Below are 8,915 nucleotides of genomic sequence, written 5' to 3'. Positions count from 1 at the left end.
GTCGTGTACAGAGAGTTTTAGTTAGCGTCAGCTTAGCATTTTTCCACCTTGTTGTCTTCGATTCATCTTGTAAATGCAGTGGTTCTGGCGTTCTGCACTTGCGCTGTTGGCTATTGCATATTTGCATTGCACACCGGTTTGCCTGCTGCCATCAGATCAGACACGCGAGTTGCGAGCCAGCCTTGCCGTTGCAGCCCACGGCGTGCTTTCGAACCCTCGCCACCGTGGTCTGCTCGGTGTTTCACATGGGCCACGGCCTAATAATCTTTAATCGGGCAGTGCCGCAGTGGACTTGATGTTCTGTGTGCGGTGCGTGAACAGGGTGCGAGTGCAACGCGATGCCTTTTTCTTAGGAACCTTTGTGGCCTGGGCGGCTGGCGCCGGCGGCCGGCCAGCATCGCCGGCGCCACGCGTTCTGGATGGTCCTACCAATGCCTCCTGGGGCGTGCCGGTGCCCATACCCGCGTCACCGCGTGCCCCTAGCCCTTGAGCCCCTTGCTGCCTTGCAAACCGACCGAATGGAATGGTCCCGTCCGGCCACGGCACACTTGGTCAGTTGAGCCTTGAGGTTTCCGGTGGTTGTTCTGTGGCGGAACTGACGATCAGGGCTCAGGGATGAGTGGCTCCCGGCCTTCGAGGTCCGATCGAGCCCCGGAGGCACTCGGGGCTTCTTTGTCCGTACTCCGTACCAGGACATCCGCAGCCCGTTCGTTTCGGCTGTAATGATCGTAGCTGCTGACTGGTTTGTTGTAAGAGAAAAATACTGTTCTGATTTATAATCCACGATCGTTTATGACCAAGCGAACATGCTGCTGATTTGCATTCGTCTGAAATACATCAAGCCACCGTACGAGGAAGATGGGCGACCACCAGTTCGCCACCTCTTGGGTTTTCAGTTTTCCACGAGGGGTTTGAAACAGCCATTAAGGGCTTCGTTTCCGTGTCCTCCTACCCGAGCATCTCGCAAATCATGATGAAGTGCCTGAAACTGCGCCGCATCTCTCCATGATGAAGTGCCTGAAACTGCGCCGCATCTCTCCATTGTCCATTCACCGAGGAGATTTGGGCACATGAGTTCGTGGGCAGGTGTGTGCCATTCACTATCATGTTAATGAAGCCATTACGCTGGAGGAGTGGTGGGAGTCATCACTGCAGGGACAAAGCTCTAGACAACATACAATGATTGTGGCCTTCTTCGTGTACGTAAGCTGTAGGCTCGAATATTTACACCCTCCGTTCCAAATTATAAGTCGTTTCGATATTTTTTATTCATCCATTTTACTATGCATTCAGACATATTATTATATCTACACGCATAACAAAATGGATGTACCAAAAATATCAAAGCGACATATAATTTAGATCGGATGGAGTAGAAAGGAACGAATTGAGGAATCAAGTAGATGTGGGGGCCGTTGGGTTGATTAGATGGGTAACAACCTTGTTTTGTGTGAATTGATTATTACTATTTATGTAACAACATGATGTAAAATCTCTGCTACTTTTTAGATGAATGATATAGCAGTGCTCCAACCGGCCAGTCGAAAAAAAAAATACAATTCTTGTCTGGCCAGTTGATGCGGACACAGATCCTGTGCAGTGTCTATTCACACTGAGTGGCCATCTCCGAGCCATTCATCTGATGGGGAATGGTAGGATTAGAGATATTCTTTTTCTCTTCTTTCTTCATCTCACCTTTTACTCAAACGAATGCAAAAAAAAAAAAAATCAAGAGCATACACGACTGTATAGTAGCAGACCACGTATGGAGCTGAGCAGAACACATGCCCATATACTGAACAAATTCAAAATCAGAGTTTGCTGAATTATCAGCCATACAGAACACATGCCCACATACTGAACATATTGGATATCTATTGGTCCAGGTTACTAATTCATTGTTAAATCCTACATGTATTTTACTCTAAACTGAAGTATTTTTTTTACCCAAAAGCTTAATACAAAAGCTGAACAGAAGAGCATATAACAATGTTCCTATCTTCATATACAAAATGTTGTATCACCCAATAGCAGATTGATCATGCCTTCAGTACATGGCCTACAAACAAAAGATAATTCAGATATTGCCGTTTTCTAGATTAAATTTAACTAATACAATTTACATAGACTTACATTTATATTGTGCTAAAAATACCAATCATTTATCCCTCCAACAGAGTCAGGATTAGTGGCATCTTTAATAACACTTGAACTCTGAAACGAGAGAGATGAAGCTAGATAGGAAAATAGCATGGGTCAAAGTTTAGAATTTTATTTTTTTAAGAAAAGGATAATGCTAGCATACCTTAATAAGTTCAGAAAAACAACTAAGTGATTCATATTGTTGAGATTTTTCCAAAGTAACATCTATGTTTTCCTTGTATGCTTGGAATTCTTGCACAACGTTTCCACTTTCTTCATGTTGTGCAGCTTTCTTTGTTTTCTTCTTGTTTGTATTGCTCTTCTTTTTCTTCTGAAAATTTTCAACCCAAGATTTCTTCCGTTTTGATCCACCATTTGGCTTTTCTTTCTTCTTAAGACCAACAACATTTGCAAACTGTTTAGGTAAGTTGAATGGTGCTTGAACACTAGAATTTTCAACATCAATTTTAGGTGTTTCTCTGATTTTTCGTTACACCTGCTTACTCACATTATGAAGTGCCTCTTCAACATGCAAGCAGCAATCTTCAAAATCAGCAGCTCGTGAAGCCAATGGAAAGAATATCCGGCAAAGATTTTTGTATCTAAGTGTAGCATCTAACTTAGGATTTTCCACTATATCCCTCCCATGCATATCTTAGATAGTCTCTGACCTTACGCCTCGAGTCCATCGCTTCAAAATGTATCTTTCAGGCAATAACTTAATGTTCATCAAATCAAGACCTTTTAGTGCATGCCTACATAATATACCAATTCTTTCAAAGAGTCGACAACTACATGTGACAATCTGATCAGCAAGGTTGACTATAACTGTACGCTCTTCTTCAAGTGTAGATGACTCCCCAAGAGCTCCAATTGCAATGGAAAATTGCTGCTAGCGACTTTTCATATTCAGCTTGGAAGGCTTCAAAAATTGCAGGTATATATATCTTACTAGTTTGTACCAATATAGGTGACATCATCCCAATTCTTGGTTGTTTTTTTTCTAGATTCAAATTCAGCCTGTAACTCCCTCTCTCTCTCTTGTCTTAAACAACATGCTCCACACACTTTAGAAACCTAACGATGTCAAGATCTGATTTCAAATGCATTTTCAATGCATTATTCAAGCTCTCACTTAGTTGCGTACTTCGCATTCCTATTGAAAAAACATCCAGCATGTAACATTCAGCCCACTTGTGTCTCAACATGTAAATGCTGTCCAGCCAGGTTGATTTGCTTACCTTTCCTCTCATAACATCAAAAGCTTCTTCAAATTCTGCCTTTTGTTCATACTGATACATGCAAGCACTGAAATCTAACAAGATACTTGACTCTTCTTCAGTATCGGACTCTTCTTCATTCTGAGAGCACAAGTGCTTTAATGCATTTTGTGATATATGCTAGGTACATAAACCATGCCATGTACTAGTGAATACATGCCACCGCCTTTCCCATTGCACTATCTTGATCAGTAAAAAATGTTTGAGGATGTTTTTTATTATGTATTGACAAAAATGCATTGAATAACCACTTGAATGACTCGAATGTCTCATCATACATCAGAGCAACACCAAGTACCGCTGGTCTCTCTAAATTGGTTGAAACCTACAAACACACCAAATGGCCTATATTCTTTGTTGGTTCCAAAGGTAGTGTCAAATGTGATGACATCGCCAAAGTGCGCATAGTCGACAATCATCTTTACATCAGCCCAAAATATATTGGTTATTTGTTCTTCACAATCCATTTGAATGGCATATTGAAAGGAAGGATTCTCCACATATTTATCTTGAAAATACTTCAGCAAACTTCCAGCCTCACCATATATCATCTCTCTTTGGCGCTTGGTTCAAATAATTTTTATGATCACGATGAGTGTATCTGAGGTTACCTGATCCACCAACATATCTACCAAGAAACTCACGTGCTACTTTAGGTGCAATTCCAGAATCATCAGCCACATCAATATCAATAGCTTGATGCTTAGAAATGTTTCTTTGTGATGGCATCAGATGACTTGTTTGTGCAGTCTGAAGAATGTGGTTGTGCTCAACAAATAAGTCATGTACTTTGTAAGTCCCATTTCCTCTGTCTAAAGTAATGCCCATACGAACCATGCAGCCTGTTCTTGTATGCGCCCAATTACGCTTGCAAACTAAGAACTTTTTATCTTCAGCCCGAGAACCTTGATTTGAACAAACAAACCTACAGGTTGTTACTAATCCATCAAGACCACTCTTGTTTGCATAGCACTTCCGAACATCAAACCCCATCCTACCACCATATGTGACTCAGAAGTTCCATGCCTCATCAACACTGCTAAATGTCATACTTATTTTAGGAATCCAAAAAGGAGTTGCAGCCAATGGCCCCGTTCGGCTTACCCAGAAACCGACTTGTTCAGCTTGTTTTTTCAGCCAGAACAGTGTTTTTCTCTCCCAACAATTCAGCTAGAACCGTGTTTTTCAGCCAAGTTTCAGCAAGCCGAATGGGTCCGTGTCAGTTCTATGTTTTTATCAGTAACAATCACAAGAACCAGCCAGACGAAATCAAAATATTGTGTTTCCCTAACATTCTTAAGACATTTCAACAACTTTAATTCAACTATGCAGGAATTGATTAGCTAGCATTGGAACAAGGATTAGCACAACCTTGCAGGCGATTCCTCGAGCACCTGTTGGACGTCATCCATGGCACCATCATCTGCAGCTGTTGTGGTCTCTTTTGCTAGAATCCTTTGCGCCATGGAAGCTTGCACAGGGGCATGGGGAATGTGCGTGGCGCTGGCCTTCTTCGACGTGCACGCCTTGCTCAGTACTGTCGACGCGGATGGGATGAGGATGTTGGAGGACGACAGCTTCGACAGGCGCATGAGGAGCAGCATCGCCTCCACTAGCTGCGAGGAGGGGTCCTGGGCGTTTCATGGCGCGGCAGCTCGCCAGCCTCCCTGCGCTCGCCCGCCGCCTTGCTCTTCTGGTTATGGCGCCAAAGCTCCAGAGTTTCCCTCCAAGAATCCCAGGAAAAGGAAAAAGAAAGGAGGGAAAAAAGATCTCAAATCCTACCGTTCCTCATTAGATAAATGGCTCACATATGGCCACTGCATATCTTGCAGTGTGAATGCCCACTGCACAGGATCTGTGTCCAGTTGATGCATGTGTTCCTCTGAAAAAGGAAATTAGCAGTATAAACAGCTGTTGTAAATTCAGAGAGTGCAGTACGAGCATAAGATAGTATTTCCTGTGTATTTGAAAAATGGCCTAACCCAGTATGTTTTACTGAAACCGTATGACCTAAAGTGCCATTCCAAGTTGCTGGTGTATTGGAGAAGAAGCGTCTACGTGTTACTGACAACGGCCAGTGCTTGGGTCAACACTTAACCAAAACACCCAGCCCCACTAGCTCCTCGTGGTCTCGCATTCTTGCCCCATGTGCATCAATGCCGATCGGAGAACGACAAAAATATCGGTGACTTGCGTAGTGCCGCAACAACAGATCAAGCAATTTCCAATTTGGTCGGTCCTATCTGAAGTCTGAAAGCAACAAACAAGGGCCCAACTCCACAAATTTCAGTCACTTGAAAGCAACTCAAAATCTGGCCCAGGTATTTCTGAAGCACAGGTAGAACCTCACCAAGTGCATGGTTCAGAAAGGCCAATCTTGTTTCAGGCAGATGTTGTAACACCAATGTTCGATGGATTTCTTTTTGCAGGCACAAAACACCAAGAACTAATGCAGTCCCAACAAGCAAATTTAAAAGATGCAAGTGCTACAAGATCACATGTTTGCCAAACTTGTACTGTCAACGGATTTCAAGCAACTGTGATTATAAACTACAAAGGCGACCCTACCACTCTGCACCTAATTCTGCTTGGATTGAAAGCCTGTTGAAACCATCGCAATCGCAAGAAGGGGTACCAATACCACACAGCAGCCGGGAGATGCAGGACCGGGCGATTAATAAGTCAGCTGAGCCATATCATGTTCACCAACCATCAACCAACCTAGTTCAATCAGCAGTGGACCAAGATGCAAATTGAGGTGTCATATAATGCTTGATCTCAACAAGCAAGCGAAATTAATGATCTATGTAGGCCACCCTAGTTCTATGAAAAAGCAAGCAAAATTAATGAGCTATGATCCCCAACCCCATGTCATGAGTCTGAACAGTGCATAGCAAATGAAGCAAATTGTTGAGACCTGTTGCCAGTTGTTGGCATGTAGATTCTTAATTTGTTTTATAGACGAAAGCTTAGTACTGTAACATGCATGTGAAAATAGATATGTAAGACTTTCCTACCAATGTAACCATCTGCATGGCAAAGTGTATATAGACTATATACATCTCAACTAAAATCTGAAAAAGAAATTCTAACAATAATTATCACCTGTAAAAATAATCCATACGACACACCTACTAGTCCATGAATAAACAAAAAACTTCGCAAGAGAAAGACTCAACTCAACTCGTAGATTACAGTAAGCTCATTATATATCGAAAATAACCACCAAATTAACAATCTGCAGCAGTACATCTTTAGTCCCTAATCTACTAGGAGAACAAATAAATTTAGGCAACGGAGAAGAGAGGTAGTAAGGCAAGGCTGCCTATCTGTAGAACAAAAGTGTCTAAATAAATAATAGGGCAAAGCTCTCCAGCAAGCAGGTGCATATTTCCTAACCCATAAATACATCTCATTTGCTCTTCAGACCCAAAGTTAAAGAAGTGCAAGAAACCAGCATACACCTCCTTGAAAGCAACCGTAGACCAAACTCCAGTCTTTGCACCTTGCATTAGATCCCCTGTACAATATTCCAGAAAAAATAGAACATGAAAATGACCAAGTAGAACAACAAAATTGCTAGTTTTATTAGTTGCAAATATTCTCATCTTATTTTGACCAAAAGGAATAACACAGTTCCAGGTTAGTGGTAGCATATTCAAACAACAATTTTGTAGAATTCTATTTCATTAGTGTAAACAAAATAGATGTATTTAGTAGCTCATGGTCCACAATGCAAGATTGATGTTTGATTGCAACAAAAAGATACCACACTTATCATCCGTTAAATGTAAACATAACATCCTTTCTCAAGATGAACTCTTCTACCACAATGCAAGCTAAGAACAAGCACTTCTCTCACATGTAAGTGACAATGGTAGCAATAGCATGAATGGATCAAGAACCAACCAATATGGGGAAGCCAGGATCAGATCTGGCACTCTAAGCCTGATTGTCGCTCTTGCGATCACCGTGCCCATCGCGCTCCTGCAAGAGCGACCCAGCCTCCTCATCAGCCTGGGCAGGCTTTCTTCTGGGCCTCCTTAGCCTTGAGCGCCTGCAGCTTGACATGATTGTAGTAGCCCACCCCTAAAAACGCGATCCCGTAGCCCAAACAGGTTGATCGGGAGTGACAGGTGTCCCGGATCACGGACCACGAGAAGGCAATCAACAGCCAGTCCTTGACTACTCCCGCGACGTTCATGGTCAGCGCCGAGGTCTTGCCGACTAGCAGGAAGACGGCAAGGTTGAGCGCAAAGGCGCAGAGTGAGTTCGTCCCAAAGATGAAGAAATCCGGTTGGAAGGTGCCGACTGGCGCGCAGCCTGGGCAGCTCGACGAAGGCCCAGGGCACGACGAGGAAGCAGAAGCAGCACGGCGCGACAGTAGTAGAGCGAGGTGATAGGGTTGAGCGAGATGCCCTTGGATGTGAGCAGGATCTGGATGAGCACGAGCCGCGTGGCCTCGAAGGCGACGGCAGGCGAGCTGCAGGCGCGACTCCGCGCACGTCGAAGCGCGCCTCGCCGTAGGCGGCGATGGCCGACGCCGAAGGAGATGGAGAGCATGTTGAGCATGGAGGAGGACCTGAAGGTCTCCTTCTTGAAGAGGACGCTGATGGAGTAGACGGCGACGGGCATGAGCGCCTTGAGCATCTGGATGAACGACACGGACAGGTAGATGTAGGCGGAGTTGGAGAACCAGAGCGACATCGCGTAGAGCGCGCCGATGGGAACGACGGAGGAGGTGTAGAGCTGCGGCGTCATGGAGGGCGATGTCGGGAGGTCGACGACGCGGAGGAACGCGGACGAGCGCGACGGCGAGGGACTGAGCAGAAACCCATGTGCACCATGGTGAGCGAGATGGGGAAGGGCCAGTTGTACATCTTGGGGTCGAGGATGTACTTGTTGTAGACGATGACGGAGAAGGAGAGGAAGATCCACACCGCGACGTAGAAGTAGGAGAGGAGCACCTTCCGGAGCACCGAGTCAGACATGCCGCCGGCGACGCCGCCACCGCCGTCCCGCCCCATGCCGCCGCCGCCGCCGCTACCCCTGCTGCTGGTCTTCGGGGTGGTGGTGGTGGTGCAGCAGCAGGAGGAGGAGGGGGAGGAGCAGGCGTTGGTGGCGGCGGATCTGGATCCGGAGGTGGGGAGGGCTGTGAAAGCGCGGCGCGAGGGGGAGGTGGAGGTGGAGGTGGAGGCGGAGGAGGGGCGGATCCGAGTATTTGGGGAAGAGATCGGGATGGGTCGGGGGTTTAGGTGGGGGGAGCGTGGACTGGGCGCGGTGGCCACGTGGACAATCGTCTCGTGTTCGCAACTCGAAAGCATGTTTGGTGGGGATGTCAATTTCTTTTCATTTTAAAATAGGTAAAAGAGCGATTTAGTGCTTAGTTTACGTTGAAATTTTAATGAGGGCCTTTGACTTGTCTTTCGTTTGTTTTCCTAAAAAATGATAAGGTGGATCGGTTGACATCGTACCGCGTGAGCACTATAGGCA

At 45.2% G+C, this 8,915-nt stretch overlaps 1 pseudogene; it reads right to left on the bottom strand.

Moving 5' to 3' along the window:
- Positions 1–6,613: 6,613 nt before the first annotated feature.
- LOC136513007 (probable sugar phosphate/phosphate translocator At2g25520) lies at positions 6,614–8,614 on the bottom strand (annotated as a pseudogene).
- Between the last annotated feature and the right edge of the window lie 301 nt (positions 8,615–8,915).

This window comes from Miscanthus floridulus, chromosome 16, assembly GCF_019320115.1.
Source record: "Miscanthus floridulus cultivar M001 chromosome 16, ASM1932011v1, whole genome shotgun sequence".
NCBI lineage: Eukaryota > Viridiplantae > Streptophyta > Magnoliopsida > Poales > Poaceae > Miscanthus > Miscanthus floridulus.
This window is presented reverse-complemented; position numbering and strand designations above follow the sequence as displayed.